Genomic DNA, 19,926 nt, shown 5'->3' with positions numbered 1-19,926 from the left:
CATATACATACATGGAAATTATCCTAGCGAGCCAATGCCATTCTAATTTCTAAAGTTAGGCCCGCAAAATGAGATTCACACCTTAAATTTGATCATGTCCAGTACTCAATTGCAAATCTTGCGCGCAACTTTGGACATGTGACCATGTGAGTGTACGGATTGTGAATAGACAAATCCAAACAAAAAAATAAAATAAGAATGAAAGAAAGGATTGCACTCAAATCTCGACTCCGGAGACCCTTAATCCAAACAACTAGCATCATTTTTAGGGCTCTGACAATATTAGATTAGATATAATTATAGTTCTATTAGACACATTATTAGTTTTTGAAATCCGCACATTATTAGCTGATTAAGTATAATATACATGATTGTATCATGTATTAAACTCAGAAAGTCACTCTTATGGTTGCAAGCTAACTGTCTTATAAACTTGGTAGGATTGCTCTTGTAAAGGATATGTAAATTTTGACATCTAGCACAAGCTAAGAATCATGCTCTACGGACATTAAATTATATATATTTTTTTAAGTGATGATAGAAATTCGCAATCATTATTTGAGAGTGTGTATTCAGTAAATAATGTTTTTCTAAAAAAATAATAAATGATGTCTTATGATCCGTAACTGATAAAAAATTACAAGAAAATAAATCAATCTAAGAAGTTGAATTTGAAACCTTATGACTAACTTAGCTGGTTGCCTTTTAAATTATATATTTTGATCGTTGTGTAAAGGGATATGAAGTAAAATGGTAGCATGATTTATACTCCGTACTTCGTAGAGGGCTGGTCAGGGTGCGCGATGCTTGTCTCGAGCTTGGGGAATGGCAGGGGAAGTTACGTGGGGGAATCAGGAATGCTTGTCCATTGACCATTGCATATGTGTGTATAAACCAACGGATGACTTGCCATTTGTGAGCTGCTTATCTTTATGTATTATTTTTTGAAAACATCTTTATGTATTATTATTCATAGCACTCAATATGTACATGATTCAGGATGTGTTTGGTTCATATAAGGAAATTAGAATCAGAATGAAAATTAAATACTTAATAATAATAATGAGTTTTGGTGAAAGTATTTTGTATGTTTAGTATGGTGGAATTCGAAAGAATTACTAATATTGATGTTTGGTTATGTATGATCATATAATGATAATAAAGGTTTTAAAAATAAAAAATATAAAAAAATTAAGGCAATTGATCTTAATATAATGACATTCAAACCACCCATATGAACAAAAAAAAAATCAAAACAAAAATCTAAAAGTATTAATTCAAACTTAAAAATCAAATTACTAATAAGATGGAATGATACAGTTTTTAATTAGGGAATGAAGTTTTAATTTTAATTAAAGAAGTAATAATCAAATCACATAGTTTTGTTTTAAAAAGTTGTCAACCAAACTCTAACTATGATTTTGATTTTCATTCCTGGTGTGTAAACTCATGAACCAAAACACACCCTTGTTTGTATTTGATTATATATATTGTATGTATGTGACAATATAATCAATTATAAACTTCTGTTCCTTCTAATTCAAATAATGACATGGTATATGATAATAATGTGTCAGTTTGCACTTGAACGTTATCATTGTAAAATTCGTAAAGACGTATTAACGACATAATTTATTCATAAATTAATTAACATAATTCTCAGAGTATGTTTTTGTAATAGTAATTAATATATGAGATTTAGTTGGTTTGGGGTAATGAGGTGTGAGAATATTGAATTATTTGTGTCACTTGTGGCATCGGGAAGCCATACATACATACAGGCTAAATGAACAACTTATACATATATAACTTGGGAACACAAATTAAAGTCTATAAGAAGGCAGGAAATGTAGCTAGAATGAAGCACGCACTTGCATGCATATGCATTATATTGCAGTTACAAATTAAACATGGCAGACATATCCTGCAGCCTGAAAACCAACAACATTATTGGATTTCTGGACAAATTAAAGTTAGTTATTAAGAAGTGAGGTTGGTAAGAGCAGATGCTAACATCGTACCCCATGGAAACTCTCCGGCCGGCCTCTTCTGCTCTGCTCATCATAATCATGTGTTGGGGATCGGAGAATTATTGAAGGGCGGCTAGGGTGTTTGAATTTGTGGGGTTGTGCATGGTTCCAGAAGTTAAAGCTAAAGCTGCTGAATCTGAAGTAGGTGGAGGTGATGATGATGAGAAAGAGCAAGGCAAGAGGGAGCAAGTAGGCGAAAACCCGAAAACCGATCATCGTGTGCTCCACTTCATCTTTGTAGCTACTGTAATGAGACAGTGAGAGCAAGAAGATAACAATGCAGAAAATGGCTAGCAGTGGAAGGGGTGGTGCAGAGGCTGAGGAGTAGGACATGCCACTCCATTCTGGACCTGATCTGCGCTTGCCAAACCCCCAATCCATATATATATATTTCCTCAGTTCGATCGATCTCAACTTTTAATTTCTTAATTTCATGCTCCAATAATTCCGGCCTAGCTAGATTAGTTGTTTTTATACAGGAGATCAGAGAGGTGGAAGACACATGGCTCGCTCGCTTTACGATAGGCTGGCTTTAATTTGGAATATATGCTTTGATTATGGATTCTCCCAACTCCCAACCCCCCTCCTCCTCCTGCTTTCTCTTTTTTGGGTTGGTTGAATTAAAGTGCACTCAAGCATATGATTCCAAATTATAACACGTACGTCAACAATTGTCTGTCTACCCCAAAAACTGTTGGCAATGATATATGGAAGCTAAGTAATTGATGGGGGTATGCCTGGATCAACTTAAATTAGTTCCCATAAAATATAAAATATAAAAGATAAAATGGTAAAAGGCATAATTATATTGTAGTAAAAATAATGGATTGGATTAATGCAAGAACATTACAAAAAATATGAGTTAATTTCAGCAATAGTCCTCCGACTATATTGATTTTTCAAAATTAGTATTCGACTTTTAATTTGGACACTTTACGTCCCTAGACTTTTAATTTTTTTCCAATTGAGGTCCTTTCGTCAGATTACGGTAAATTGAACTTTAAATGAAAGGGTAAAGTAGTCATTTCATCTATCTAGTGTATAATTCTTCGTATTTCTCCTTTATATGCGCGACTTCAGACATCAAATTCACTTAATTGTTTAATCCCTAAATCCACTCGAAGAACAAAATTTCATTAGGGATTAAATAATTAAGTGAATCTGATGTCCGAAGTGGCGTATACATAGGGGTGGCCACGGTTCGGTTCGAACCGAACCGTGCACTGTTGAACCGGAACCGAAACCGAACCGTCCGTACGGTTCCGGTTCCTAACCTGAACCAATATGGTTCCGGTTACGGTTTGAGATGAAAAGGAACCGAAACCGGCGGTTCCGGTTCCAAACCGAAAAAAATTACATATTATAGTGTTTTTTTAAATTTTTTTAAAAATAATTCCGGTTAGAACCGGAACCGGAACCGGAACCTTACTATAAGGTTCCGGTTCTGGTTTCGCCATCCACGAAACCGAAACCAGAACCGGAACCGAAACCTTACTATAAGGTTCTGGTTCTGGTTTCGCCATCCACGGAACCGGAACTGGAACCGTGGTCACCCCTACGTATACAAGGAAGAAATACAAATTATACATTAAGCAGATAAAATGACTATTTTACCCTTTCATTTAAAGTCCACTTTACCGTAATCTGACGAAAGGACCTCAATTGGAAAGGAATTGAAAGTCAAGGACGTAAAGTGTCCAAATTAAAAGTCGGGGACTAATTTTGGAAAATCAATATAGTCAGAGGACCATTGCTAGAATTAACTCCAAAAAATATTATGTAATAATAGGACATAAAATGTCTTTTCTTAAGATTGAACATGAAATGTCTAGGCTAGAACATGAGCCATTTATTCAAGGAGAAACCCAACCAATCTACCTAGCTAAAAACGTGGAGGGCCACAATAATGGGTTAAAGCCCATGGACCTGATGCATAACTCAGTCCAAATCCATCATTACGGATTCCAAGACGGGCTATGGGATGGGAAACGATCGAATGCTCCATGTCGGCCCCGGAGGTAGGCCTTGGATCATACATATTGGTCCTAGTTGCCATGGTTCAGACCACCTCGGTACAAATCGCCTTGTTTAGCTCGGACCACCTTGGTCCGGGTTGTCTTCCTCCGACTCAAGTCAACTCTTTGGTTCATATCGCATATCTTGGTTTGGATCACGTCGGTCCGGGCCACATCGCTACCTAGACCATCTTGGTCCGGGTCATCTTCTCGGACCCCGGGTACCGTTCCCATTCTTGAGTCAATTCCAATATCTCCATCAGGGAAAATGCAAGTATCTAGCAAGTCAGGTGGATTTTTTTGTGGTCCTCAAAATTGCTAATGATTTAGTCTTGGTCTATTATTTACTACAAGTTGGTGATTGGCCAAGATTTGTCAGGAAGTATGTGGCTATAATTGTTTGGCCAATACTATTTAGATGGAAGTATTTAAGTATTTTTGAGTTTAGACAGAGACAAACAGTTCTGATGTCTCTATTGTCCTCTTTTCTACTCTAGGACTGTTGTGTATGTTCCAATCCATGCTCCCGGTGTTCAAAGATGGGGATCTTCGTGTTAACCTTTGGGGACAATGCTGTTGTTGTGAGCCTGCACCGGTAGGGGTGAAATCACTTCTATGGTAGTGGTTATACAACGACACATCATTTTTTTACTTTCACATTATCAGCCTAATTTCTCCAACAATATAGAAGCGAATCCCGTGTTGATAAAAGTGAAAATGGTGTATCTATTGTAATTAGGGTTTTCCTAATTTCTCCAAATTCATTCGTCGGAATAGAGTATGCAACTGTTTCAAATTCCCGAGGCTTGGCGCAATGGTGCTGGTGAGGTTATAGTCGTCGAGATCGAGAAAGCGGAGAGAAGCCAATGAGCCGAATTCCGGTGGGATGCCGCTATGATATGTGTTAAAATAAGCCTAGCCGGAGTTCCACGAGGTTGGAGAGTTTAGACTGGCTTGGAGTGGTGTTCCTTTGAATTTGACATTAAAAAATTGATTATGTACTTAGATAATAGAGGAATACAAATTTATCATACCCATGATTAATTTATTAGTAGGACGTTGAAACAGATTCTCAAACAGTTGTTCATGCTATTACTGCATCTCCTTTTTATTCAGCTTTTGGTATTATAGTGGATGACATTAAAGAATCTACACCTTTGTTAAATAATGTAGTTTTCCAATTTGTAAAGCGACCTACGAATCGTGCTGCCCACTTTGTTGCTAGGAAAGCCGTTTCTGTGTCAAGTTGTGGGGATTTGATTGATATCCCGCCATCTTTTCTTGTTGATTGTTTATCTGCTGATTCAATGAATTAAGTTCTTTCCTTAAAAAAAAAACATTTTATTAGTAGGACTTGTTCTTTCAAACAAAATTGAATATGATTCGCATATATATATATATATATATATATATATATATATATATATATATATATATATATATATATATATATATATATATATATATAGAGAGAGAGAGAGAGAGAGAGAGAGAGAGATAGAGAGATAGAGAGAGAGAGAGAGGCGGTAAAAGCTTCCCGTGCGGTTGACGCACCTTAAGCATTAAAAAAAAAAAAAAAAACGCTTGTTTGGAAGAAAGTTTTATTCAAAATTTTTGTTCTTGCAGGTCTGAACCACCCATCAGTTCAAAAGTTTTGTTCTTCTTGAGGGTCTAAACCACCCATCAGTTCAAAAGTTTTGTCTCATAGAGAAGGTGCGCTAAGAAGAAACACGACGCACATTAAGCACAAAACTCACGCACATTAAGCACAAAACTCACGCACCTTAAGCACAAAACTCACGCACCTTAAGTTTTGTTCTTGTGGGTCTAAACCACCCATCAGTTCAAAAATTTTGTTCTTCTTGAGGGTCTGAACCACCTATCAGTTCAAAAGTTTTGTTCTTCTTGAGGGTCTGAACTACCCATCATTTCAAAAGTTGTCTCACAGAGAAGGTGCGCGAAGAAGAAACACAACGCACATTAAGCACAAAACCCACGTACATTAAGCACAAAACTCACGCACCTTAAACACAACGCACCTTAAGTTTAGTTTGAAAGTTTTGTTCTTGTGGGTCTGAACCACCCATCAGTTCAAAAATTTTGTTCTTCTTGAGGGTCTAAACCACCCATCAGTTCAAAAGTTTTCTTCTTCTTGAGGGTCTGAACTACCCGTGACTCACAGAGAATGTGCACAAAGAAGAAACATAACGCACATTAAGTACAAGACTCACGCAACTTAAGCACAAAACCCACACACATTAAGCACAAAACTCACGCCCCTTAAATTTCAAAAATGGTCCTTCGACTATTGACTTTTAATTTGACCAAAGTTGATCCCTTAACTATTGATTTTGTTTCGATTTTGATCCTTCTGTTAAATCTCTGTTAAATAGGTGTTAAAATTGAGGACAAAAATGTAAAACCAAATATTTTAGTCTTTTCTTCTCCCATTCGTTCCAAAAAATTTAGTCTTTTTTTTTAATTGTATATTTTGTTGTTGTATTAGGTGTGTGTTCTTCAACGAGAAGACCTGAACAAGATAATGCAACAGGATGCTCTTCAACAAGGAGACCTGAACAAGATAACTTCTTAGCTAGAATCAAGGACGCAGCTCTATACTAAAAATTTGAATGGGATAAATGAACTAGAAGAACCAAAATTTGCAAAATAATTCCGGTTTCCTTGAATTCTAGGTGTGCAAGCTAAGTGTTTAACCCCGCCATAGGCCACCATTTTAGGCACTGATGGATAGCATACTAGGCCTGGGCCATGTGGACCGGCCTAAGGAAAGCAACTGGATCGAGGAAGTCCAAGAAGGATACCCAATACGGAGCAATCCAAGAGTTCGTTAAGGATTGGGCTTATTATTCCCAATATATTAGAATTGAACTCATTATTTCTAGTATAATAGAACTAGGTTTTATTATGTAACTAAGACTCCCAATATGGGATAGTTGTGCTGTGCATCCGTATGCACCATGCATGGTGCATACGGATGCAAAAACGACGTCGTTATATTAAAAAGCGCGTCTCCCCTTAAAAAAAAAAAATTCAGGTTCGATTCCCAACAACAGCATTATGTTGTTCATTCATTTTGGAATTTTAGTTCATAGATTATGGAATTTTAGTTCATTGATTCTGGAATTATAGTTCATCGATTCTGGAATTGTAGTTCATCGATTCTGGAATTTTAGTTCATAGATTCTGGAATTTTAGTTCAATTCATTCATTCTGAAATTTTTAGTTCATAGGTTAGATTCTGGAATTATAGTTCATCGATTATGGAATTATAGTTCATCGATTCTGGAATTTTAATTCATATGTTGTTGCTGGGAATCGAACCTGAATTCTATTTTTTAAGGGGAGACGAGCGTTTTTAATAAAACGACGTCGTTTTTGCATCCGTATGCACCATGCATGGTGCATACGGATGCATAGCATAATTTGCCCCCAATATGAGGCAGTCTAGAATTCTTATTCCTTGTAGGGCTCTAGGCCCAAAATATGTATAAATAGACCTCTCGTACAGAAGAGAGGAGGACAACTCTTAGCAATCCACGAGCAAATACTCATCAATACAAAGTTCCTATATTTTCTCTATATTTTTCTATATTTTCGTTATTTTAACGGTAGTGTTGGCCTGCCGTTGACTGCCCAAAAATCATAAAATCAACAGGCAGCTTTGTCATAAATTCAGTACCTTCTCCATAAACGCTTGCTTTTATCAGATGTGAACCAGCTTATGAACCTGCACAGAAACGGGTATAGCTCAACTAATTTACAAACAGCTTGATTACGAAAACAAATTATGAACAGTTCAAATTTTAGACTGAATGAACAAATTTAGAGGGTAATCGCATCAGAAAATTCATGACTATTTGGAGACTCTCATTATCAATCTATCCAACCTTGACTAGATAGAAAGATGGTATATATGATTGAAGAGGGAAATGGAGAATTCTTACAACTTCAGGAAAATTGACTGCAAAATCAATGGCAACTGCTGCACCAAGGCTTGGTCCGACCAATATCATACGCCTTTTAATGTAAGACTTCAATAGCCCATTATCTAGTTCAGGTCAACACACACACACCTAAAATTTTTGGAACGAATGGAAGAAGAAAGGCTAAAATATTTAATTTTATATTCTTTGCCCTCAATTTTAACACCTATTTAATAGAAAGACCAAAATTGGAACAAAATCAATAGTTAAGGGACTAATTTTGGTCAAATTAAAAGTCGAAGACAAAAATTGATAAAAGTAGTCGAAGGACCATTTCTGGGATTAACTCTCTCTCTCTCTCTCTCTCTCTCTCTCTATATATATATATATATATATATATATATATATATATATATATATATATATATATATATATATATATGAAAAAGTTCAAATGCGGCGATGTCCTTAGGTGCGGCAGTGCGTCGAAAATTCATAATACACCAACAGTGTAAGGGAAACATACCACAATGAAATGCAAAACAAAAAACACGAATAAATACACAACAGACCTAAAAAAAAAAAACAGCATATAAATCACTACACCCCAATGGTGTATTTTCGAACACTGTATGGTGTTTTTACTCATACCTAATGGTGTGTTTTTGGTGATGCATACCTAATTTGTGTGTGTTTTTATGGTGCATTTTTCTAACGTTGATGGTGTATATTTGTTGAACTATTAGTGACGCCGCACTTCAACCTTAATATATATATATATATATATATATATATATATATATATATATATATATATATATATATATATATATATATAGGGAAGGGTTCAGGTGCGGGTATAGCTTCCTGTGCGGTTAGATCTGAGCCGTTGATCAAATTTAGATCAACGGCTCAAATCAATGAAAATTAAAAAAAAAAAAAAAAAACGCATGCGTGTCTAGAAGAAAGAAGCATAAGCTAAAAATGGCGCACCTTAAGTGATAGAAACACGCACCTTAAGTGTTAGATCTTAAGCACAAACTCATGCACATTAAGTACAAAACCCACACACATTAAGCACCACCTCACGCACATTAAGCACAAAACCCACGCACTTTAAATATTAACTCACAGACTTTAAGTTTCAACAACTATTGACATTAAGCACAAACTTACGCACATTAAGTACAAAATCCACGCATATTAAGCACAACCTCACGCACATTAAGTACAAAACCCACGCACTTTATGTTTAAACCCACAGACCTTAAGTTTCAACAACTACTGACATTAATCACTAACCTCACACACATTAAGCACAAACCCTACGTACATTAAGCACAAACTCCACTCACACTAAGAACAAATCTCACGCACCTTAAGCACAAAAGTCCACACTTTAAGTTTTAACAACTACTCATGTTAAGCACAACTCCACACACATTAAGCACAAAACTCACGCACCTTACGCACAAACCTCACGCATCTTATATACAAAACTCAAGCACATTAATCACAGATCCGCTCACATTAATTTTGACCTAGATGCAAAAATTACAAAATTACCACCGCATTTTTTTTAAAAAAATTTTGACAATCCTAGACGTTGATTTAAGCGAGATGAATGGCCTAGATTAAACCGCACAACCGCACCTGGGCACCCTAACTGCACCAGAACCTAATTATATATATATATATATATATATATATATATATATATATATATATATATATATATATATATATATATATATATATATATATATATATATATATATATATATATATATATATATATATGAAAAAGGGCCAAATTGGCCACTGAACGTAACGCAATAGTGCAATCAGGCCACTGGACCTAAAAAACGTTCAATCACTCCATTCAACAACGCAAATCAGTCCAATTTCACCGTGTAGCCGGTTACAAACTCTTCTTCCCATCAACCGCTGAGCTGGCCGATTACATGGCATTAGTAGGCATGTTTTATTTCTTTTTCTTATTTTTGTTTTCTTCCAACGTGAACAGGCCTCCATAGCCATTCAAATCTCCAAATCCATTTCCTCTTCAACGTTTGAAACTTGATTCCAGAAACTAACAACACTCCATAGGTGTCTTCTTTCCCTTTATTTTTCAATGCTCGAAAGCTTCTTGTTCTTGTATTTCTCTTGTTGTTACAGAAAACCTAGGCGCAGGTGTATTAGTAACGTAATTGCAATGGCTTTTTCCAATTCACGGTCGTCTTCAACTTCTCCAAAAATTCCAAATCGCAATTATACTCTCCAATACGAGCCATGTTTGTACTGTAAATGTGGGTTGAAATCCCCATTATGCACAGTTCGGGATAATGGAAGAAAATTTTTTTGATGTCAAAATTGGAAGGTTAGATTTATTGCTTTTGTTATTTCATATTTTGTTTGAGTTTGCATTAGGGTTTACCGTGTTTTTTTCAGGGCAATGGATGTGGATTTTTCGTTTATGTTGAGGATATTATGCACGGAATGGGAGCTATAGAGTATGAATCTACCAAAAATGATTTAATCGAGTTAAAAAGAATTGTTGAAAGTTTAAGAGATGAAGTTGTGGTGGTCCAAACGAGTTTGGGGAGGATTGAAGAAGCCACGAAGAAAATTGGTACAATTGACAATCATAAGTCAGTGAAGATGCTTAAAGTTGTAGGTGTTGGAGTTGTAGTTGTTTTAGCTGCAATTGTATGGTTTAATGTTAGCCTTATTCCTAAATCTAGAATTGCTTGTTTATGTAGTTTTATGGTTGTTTGTGATGAAAGAATATGAATGGTTGTTTATTGATTTGGTTGTGTTCACTGTCAAGAATAAATGAAGTGAGTAAATGATATGATTTCAATCATGTTTAAGCCTATCATTGCCATGTGAATTTCAACATTATTGCATTGCATTGACAATTTACCATAAGCCATAAGGTGAAATAATAAAGTTTAAGCCATAAGCTGAAAGAATAAAGCTTAAGCAATAAGCTGAACCAAACAAACCATAACTGTATTTCACTGCCATAAGCTGAAAGAATAAAGCATAAGCCATTAGCTGAACCAGAGAAACCATAAGTGTATTTCACTGTCATTCACAAGTTAATCCATTCACAGGTTACAAAAGAGTAGTACTGACAGCAATTAACAAAAATCATATTCAACTACATTCAAATGCCATTCACAGGCCATTCTTAACAAAATACAAGTTTCCACAGGCAGATTCCATTCATAGTGCATTATTAACAAAAATCATGATTAACTAATGTGTCTTCTTGGCAGAGGCACTTGTTTTCATCCCAACTGAAAGCACTTGTTATCCTCTTCCTCCAGGCTACATAATGCATAAAGGTGAATACATTAGCCATGCTAATTATAACATATAAAAGTATCTAAATATAAGAACCATGATTCACTTACATTTAATATTTGTGCTCCAGTATTTGGGTTGATGTATACACCAAAGCCACCCGATCTCTTCCTTTGTTTACTTTTCCTAGAGGTTGAGGCACCACGACCAACTGAGGTGGAAACAGATGATGAGGCAGCAGCTAGCATTGGAGTTGAGGCAGCAACAGATGATGAGGCAGCAACAGATGATGGGGCAGCAGCTGGCATTGAACTCTTTGCAGGGCAAACTTTCTTTTGATGTCCCTTTTGTTTACAAATGGAACATGTCATAACTCGACCTTGCCTTGAAATTTTCCCAACGGAGGGTTCATTAGGCTCACGGGTTCTTTTTTTCTTTGGCCTACCAGTCATTGGCCTAGGTTTAGGGGCTAATATTTCTTCACTATTAGTCCTAGGCCAGCTGATTTCACCATTGAGTGGTTGGATAGTGTGGCTATAGATCATCTTTGTAATTTCTGTATTTGTGTTAAATATTGTGTCTAGATAATATTTCAGTATGATTCTGTTTGAGTGATTGACTTAACACTATCGTAGATCAGTGAGTAGATCAGTGAATAGTCTTGGTGCGGAAATTAAATCAAACAGAAGTAAAAGACACAAAATATTGTTTACCCAGTTTGATACAGTGTGTATCTACGTCTGGGGAACAATCACCGATGCGTCCAATCCACTAACTCATAATTCAATGTACAAAGGTAGAGAAAAACGATCTCACCCAAGTGTCCCATACAAGGTAAGTACCCAGTCTACAGAGGTTTAGTGGATTGTTGAAGTCGGAGAGCCGCGCATCCAGAAGTCCAATGAAATCCCTTCAATGGAGAGCTAACTCTGATGCAGTCCGCTTCACTGACGCAGTCCCACGTTGTTCCCACAACTGAGTGATCTTCGCGTCCACTGGTTTAAGCATGATTGATTCTTCTCAAGTTCATCTTCTTAAGCACCATGAACAATATTTCTTGAGAAGGAATGGAATGGCCAGAGCTGTGTATTCTTTTAATATTTAGAGTGTTGGCTTCAAGGCATTCAACCCTAACTTATGAAGGCTTGTATACATAAATACTTCTTGTCTTTGATTCTCTCCAAAAATAGCTCTGGATGTAAAAGGTAGGACTTGTATAGCTAATCAATCTTGATTTTTTAAGGAGATTTCGTACATACCTAAGGAGAGATGATTTACTGATATTCTTTCTTGAAATATCACCTCAAAACCGCGTTTGCCAGCTCATACGCGTCTTCAATAGACGGTCTCCAACGATTTTGATTCTGAGACGCTCTGACGGATTATCTGATCAATCAGAACTTCAGTCTTCAAACTCTGACAGACTCTAAAACAGAAAACCTATCTAATTTGCCATAATAATTTTGCCAATTACATGTTGGGGTTTTAGACTCAAAACACTAACAAACTCCCCCTTTGTCTATTATTTGGCAAAACAACTTAATAAAAAAGAAAGCCATGATTTAAAGCAATTAAACCAAAGATATACCCTTTCTAACACGCTAAGCAACACACAACCTACAAGAACTGAAACAATTAAAGCAACAACCCCCAACACTTCACACACACTCCCCCTGAATATCAACTACCAACACTTCACACACACTCCCCCTGGATATCAACCACTCCCCCTGAGACCTCACTACTCTCCCTTTTTTGCGAAATGATAGACAAAGAAACATTAGGCTGACGGAGGATCTCCACACTCAGCCAGTAACACAGAAGTATGATTACATATCACTTCAGATTTTCTGACCCAGATCTGTCTCTTGAAAGGAGTAATGAATTTTGCTTCTGGGTGTTCCACCACAGCCCCGCTATTCGTGCTCACCCCCATCATGCTAGCTATCAGGTTGTGTAACAAAATCCTCTTTTGTCTGGGACTCCACAACCTTATTTCTAAAATTTTCCTCTCTTTGATCCTTATAGAAGTAGTAGCACTCTGGTCTGGTGTGACCTCTAATCAGGCAATAATGACATGTAGGGGTATAGTTTCTGGATTTGAAATACTTGCCTTTCATCTTGGAGTGAAGAGACTGAAATTTAGTGCTGACTGGTTCAGGCTCAGTAGTGGAAGCAGAAGTGTTTCCTTTCACGAACACAGGAGCAGACCTAGACGATTGACCCTTTTCATAACCAAGGTCTGTTCTACTGTTAAAAGAAGATGTGTTTCCTTTTACAAACACAGGAACAGACTTAGATGTTTGACCTTTTTCAAAACCAAGACCAGTTCTATTGTTAGACTTTCTGCCTTAGTCTAAAATCTTGTCCAAAGTAGAAGTAGTATCCATCATCTTGATGTTTTTCTTCAAATCTTCCAGTTCCTTTACCAGCTTTCCTTCTCTAGATCTGATCTGAGTAATAAGATCATCTTTCATAACCATATCAGCATTTAGTTTCTTCAAATGTTCCTCACGCTGTCTAAGATTTTCATTCAAATTTTTGTTGACCTTCACCAATTGTTCCCAGCTAGAAACAAGCTTAGCAAACTCCTTTTCTAACTGAGTATGTCTTTCTTCAAAATCGTCTGAAGACATGTAGGCTTCATCATCCTCATCGCAGTCTGAGTGAACTTCTGATGCAGTGAAGAGTGAAACAGAGTTCCTAGTATTTTCATCAAACACTTGGTCTGCACTTTCCTCTTTGTCACCACTTAGGGTTGAAGCAGACATGTATTTCTTCCTCTTTAGGTATGTTGCACATTCTGCCTGAGTATGACCAAACCCTTCACATTACCAACATTGAATTGACCAATTTAGGGCTTTACTTGTACTGTTTGATGCATTCTTGGACTGACCCGACTTCAAAACTGAAGGAGTTGACTCAAATTTATGATTTGTTGAGTTTCCACCATTGGATTGATTCCTGTTAAACTTTCCCAAGCCTTTTTGACTGAATCCCTTTGAAATCTTCTTGAAAATCTTCATGAGCAAAGCTAGGGATTCATCATCAACATCTTCAGTGTTAGATTCTTGATCAGCGTCAGTAATGAACGCCACTGATTTTCCTTTTCTGATTGACCTAGGGTTATCATCAGTCAGCACTTCAAGTTCGTAAGTGTGTAGACTACCCATTAGTTCACCAAGACTCTTCTTCTCCCAGCCTTGATTCTCTTGAATTGCTATAACCTTCATACGAAACCTCTTGGGTAGTGAGCGAAGAACTTTCTTGACCACCCTTTGTTCAGAGAATGGTTCGCCAAGAACGGATGCCCTATTCATTAAATCATGTACCTGACTATGAAAATCTGAGATATCCTCTTCTTCATTCATCTTCAGGGCTTCGAATTCTGAAAGAACCATTTGTAATTTTGACTGCTTTACATCATCAGTTCCTTCATATCGAGTTTGCAAGATCTCCCACGCTTTCTTGGCTTCTTTCACACCAGTGACTTGGGTGAATACAGACTCATATAATGATCCCACAATTGAATTCAATGCTTTGTTATTGTAACCTGAGAGAGTTAATTCTTCAATTGACCATTCCTCTACTGGTTTAAGGACTGTTGCACCCATCGGTCCGTCTTTTGTAGGGGGTGTCCAACCAGTAATCACAGCATGCCACACTTTAGCTCCTTGGGCTTGAAGATAGATTTCCATTCTGGCTTTCCAAAATGAGTAATTACTACCATCCAATAGAGGTCGCCTATCCATCTATCACAAATGACTCAAACAGCAGTTTGTCTGCCAGAAAAGTAAAAACACACGAAAGTACAGAAATATAGTTCCCTTTCGGATCAAGTCACTATGTAGACTTAAAAGCTCTGATACCACATGTAATTTCTGTATTTGTGTTAAATATTATGTCTAGATAATATTTCAGTATGATTCTGTTTGAGTGATTGACTTAACACTATCGTAGATCAGTGAATAGTCTTGGTGCGGAAATTAAATCAAACAGAAGTAAAAGACACAAAATATTGTTTACCCAGTTCGATACAGTGTGTATCTACGTCTGGGGGACGATCACCGATGCGTCCAATCCACTAACTCATAATCCAATGTACAAAGGTAGAGAAAAACGATCTCACCCAAGTGCTCCACACAAGGTCAGTACCCAGTCTACAGAGGTTTAGTGGATTGTTGAAGTCGGAGAGCCGCGCATCCAGAAGTCCAATGAAATCCCTTCAATGGAGAGATAACTCTGATGCAGTCCACTTCACTGACGCAGTCCCACGTTGTTCCCACAACTGAGTGATCTTCGCGTCCACTGGTTTAAGCATGATTGATTTTTCTCAAGTTCATCTTCTTAAGCACCATGAACAGTATTTCTTGAGAAGGAATGGAATGGCCAGAGCTGTGTATTCTTTTAATATTTAGAGTGTTGGCTTCAAGGCATTCAACCCTAACTTATGAAGGCTTGTATGCATAAATACTTCTTGTCTTTGATTCTCTCCAAATATAGCTCTGGATGTAAAAGGTAGAACTTGTATAGCTAATCAATCTTGATTTTTTAAGGAGATTTCGTCCATACCTAAGGAGAGATGATTTACTAATATTCTTTCTTGAAATATCACCTCAAAACTGCGTTTGCCAGCTCATACGCGTCTTCAATAGATGATCTCCAACGATTTTGATTCTGAGACGCTCTGACGGATTATCTGATCAATCAGAACTTCAGTCTTCAAACTCTGACAGACTCTAAAACAGAAAACCTATCTAATTTGCCATAATAATTTGGTTAATTACATGTTGGGGTTTTAGACTCAAAACACTAACATTCTTGTACACTTCATTGGAGTAGCAGTCATCTAGGTATTGTTCTGGATCTTTGCCTAGATCAAATATGGCACAACATGCATGTGCACAAGGTATACATGTGAGGTCCCAAGATCTACAAGAACAACTTTTCCCTTTTAGCTTCACTTTGAATTGTTGTCTTCCCTTCTTAATCTCATAGCCATCATCCCCGTTGAAATCCACATGCCAACCTATACTTTCCACTATGTTCTCATTGAGTTTTTTCATTATCCTAGGTCCAAAGTTACCAGGCCATTTGTCTACTACTTTTCTGCACCTTGCAATCCTTGTCATAGTAGCTACCCTTATATCTTCTAACATCTTCACTATTGGTTTGCTCCTTGCCTTAACAATTGTTCCATTAAATGCTTCACACATGTTGTTATCTACTGAATCACATTTCACTTCAGTTCTCATAAAAGCTTTGCACCAAAACTTTGCAGGATAGTTGGCCAAATCCTCTTTAGCTTTTGCATCCTTTAAACCCAGTTGATCAACCATGGCATTGAACTGCTGTGGAGTGGTTGCATTAGCACACATCCAAAAGTGCCTTTTCAAAACCTTGCCTCTATGTTTCTTGCTCCAATTTGCATGTATATGTCTTGCACAGTTCCTATGTTCCACATTTGGCAATAGCTCCTTGATAACACTCACTAAACCCTAAACAGAAACAAAAAATAAAAACAGAATCAGAAGTAAGTTAATGTAGTACCTTTTGTTGATCTGAAATGATTGTCCAATTCCAGCTATTGTTAATACCCAAGTCCTGAACCAATTGCTCTATAAACCATCTCCAAGAATCTGTATTTTCTATCTCAACAACTGCCCAAGCTATTGGATACATTTGGTTATTTGAATCCCTCCCAACAGCAGATAAGAGTTCACCCTTTATAGCCCCTTTAAGAAAACAGCCATCCAAGCCAATTATAGATCTACACCCAGCTCGAAACCCACTCTTCAATGCTTGGAAACATACATATATTCTCTGAAATGTACAAGGTCCTTCTGGAACTACACTAGTAGTCTGGATAAATACATTGCTTCCAGGATTAGAGTTCAAACACTCTCGGGCATAATCTCTTATTCTCTTGAACTGTTCTGAATACCCTAGATTAACTCTATGTAAAACAGCTTTTTGTGCCCTTCTAACCATATTGATTGTTAGATTAATCTTCAAATCAGTTTGAATATGATCCTTAAGCTTGATATGTGGCATGGTTGGGTCTTTTACAATTACATCTTCATATTTTTCTTCCAACCATTTTTGAGTTACCAATTTCAACTTGTATTTGTTGTTGCACTTATGGTCAAGTAGGCAGGTTTTCAGCTGGAAACACATATACCTTTCTTCCCAACTACAATGGCAAAGAAAAGGACAACCCTCAACACATTTTACTCTCACCCTCATACTCTCATTTTTGTAAAAGTATACATCCCTTTTAAAGTGCACTGCATACTTGATCATAGCAGCCTTAAACTGTGTTACATCCTCAAATAACATCCCTTTTTCAAGCTCAGGGAAATCACATTCTGGATTATAAGAGGGCAGCCTAAATTTATTAGATGGAGGTGTTTTATGTTGTGTAACTTCTTCTTCTTTTAACTCCTGGGTTGGTGGGTCTGCTGAGTCATAATAATAGTCATCACTACATGCCTCACCCTCAGTTTTTTTTCTGTTTACTCCCCTCTAGGTTCACTTCACTGTCCTTAGCCTTGGTGGTCTTAACCTTGCCGTTTCCCTTTCCCTTTCCCTTACACTTAACAGTACAATCATTTTCCTCGTCATACTGCAAATTCACATTAATGTGTATACCATCCTCTTGTGTAACTCCTCCAATATGATTATCAAAATCAGTGTGTTGATTGTCTTCTTCATCAGAATCATTGTCTTCTTCATCACCTTCATTCCCTTCATCATTCCCATCCCAATTCCCTTCATCATCCCCTTCACCTACATTACAATCTCCCTCATTTGTTTCCTCATTAATCTCATCATTCCCTTCACACCCAGGTAACAAATAGCTTCGGATTAAATCAGCTTCATCTATTCCATGATCTACATATATATCACATGACTTAAATCTAATTGCTAGTGCAGTGAGGTCTAGCACAGTTGCATCATTCCACAAAACTCTTAGTTTGTCCAATGGTTCATAGACTGCTTTATAATAGAGTGTCTCTGTTTTTCCATACTGCCCTTTTTTTTATGAACATCACTAAGTGTGGGTAGGAAAGCAAATCTGAGTCTATATCAACATTCACAACATCTCCATTTATGTACTGTAATTCTGACCCTTTAACAAAATTCCCCCCATAGTGTATTATTAGATGTACACTGCACATCTCTAGGAAACCTAACAACAAACAATCCATTCTCAGCATTTAAATTACAAATTCAATTACACAACTTATCCATTCAATCTATTAAATTTAGGGTTTATGTTTGACAATTCTGACTCAAAACATAGGGTTTATGTTTGACAATTACACAAATCTGACTCAAATTTTAGGGTTTATGCTTGACAATTCTGACTCAATATTCCACTTTTCTACTTTAATTTTAGGGTTTAGGGACCACATCACTGACTCAATATTCCATTCAACAATGCAAGCAATTTTCTACTTTATCCTTAGGGTTTAGGGACCACAACTCTGACCCAATATTCCATTCAACAATGCAACCATTTTTCTACTTTATTCTTAGGGTTTAGGGACCACATGAATGAACTAAAGCAATGCTCGACAAGAATGTACCACATAGTATAACAACAAAATAGAGACCACATAGCACACCAAACTCAAAGCAGAGATGTCGGGATTTCTGTTAACAAACAATAAAACTCGCATGCTTTTCACACAAAAAAAATAAAATAAAATAAAAACAAACAATAAACCAAGACCCAACTATAAAATAACTCAGAAATTCATACCTTAACTGCAAATGCGGAGTGGAAGCCTTCGAACTCTTCAAACAATGAACTAACAACGCCAGAGTAATTTTTGATTTACTTTGATTTGGGTTCGACTAGGGTATTTTCTAATTGCATTGGGGATGTGGGGTTTTATATAATAGCTTTACACGTGGGAAGAAAACAAAAATAAGAAAAAGAAATAAAACATGCCTACTAATGCCATGTAATCGGCCAGCTCAGCGGTTGACCGGAAGAAGAGTTTGTAACCGGCTACACGGTGAAATTGGACTGATTTGCGTTGTTGAGTGGGGTGATTGAACATTTTTTAGGTCCAGTGGCCTGATTGCACTATTGTGTTACGTTCAGTGGCCAATTTGGCCCTTTTTCCATATATATATATATATATATATATATATATATATATATATATATATATATATATATATATATATATATATATATATATATATATATATATATCAGAGTTCAGGGTTGGCCGCGCCTTAACGTGCAGTCAGTGCTGCCGCACCAATAGCTATGCAAATACGCACCAATAACGTTATGAAATGCACAACACAAATATGCACCATTTGGTACGCATCACAAAAAACGCACCATTAAGTACGCATAAAAGCACCACATAGTGTTCGGAAATGCACAATTAACTTTGGGGAGTAATTGTGCATTATTTTGGGTGTGTTGTGCATTTTTTGGTGTATTTGTGCCTTTCACTGTTGTGCATATTCCTAACACTATTGGTGCATCTTTCAAGTGACCGCCGTACGCACCGTACGCACGAGAAGACACAACCGTATATAAAGAACTAGGTTCAAATGCGTTTGGTGCGCCCAAGTGCGGAGAGCAGTGAGATGAGA

The 19,926-nt window shown here is 36.8% G+C and overlaps 1 long non-coding RNA gene across 1 annotated transcript; it reads left to right on the top strand.

The window, feature by feature from the left end:
• The first annotated feature begins 1,364 nt into the window (after positions 1-1,364).
• On the top strand, positions 1,365-18,397 carry LOC109154064. Its single transcript, XR_002049645.1, has 3 exons — positions 1,365-1,469; positions 14,590-14,593; positions 18,385-18,397. It is a non-coding gene; the product is annotated as an uncharacterized LOC109154064 (long non-coding RNA).
• The last annotated feature ends 1,529 nt before the right edge of the window (positions 18,398-19,926 follow it).

Source organism: Ipomoea nil, unplaced genomic scaffold, assembly GCF_001879475.1.
Source record: "Ipomoea nil cultivar Tokyo-kokei standard unplaced genomic scaffold, Asagao_1.1 scaffold2580, whole genome shotgun sequence".
Lineage (NCBI taxonomy): Eukaryota > Viridiplantae > Streptophyta > Magnoliopsida > Solanales > Convolvulaceae > Ipomoea > Ipomoea nil.
This window is presented reverse-complemented; position numbering and strand designations above follow the sequence as displayed.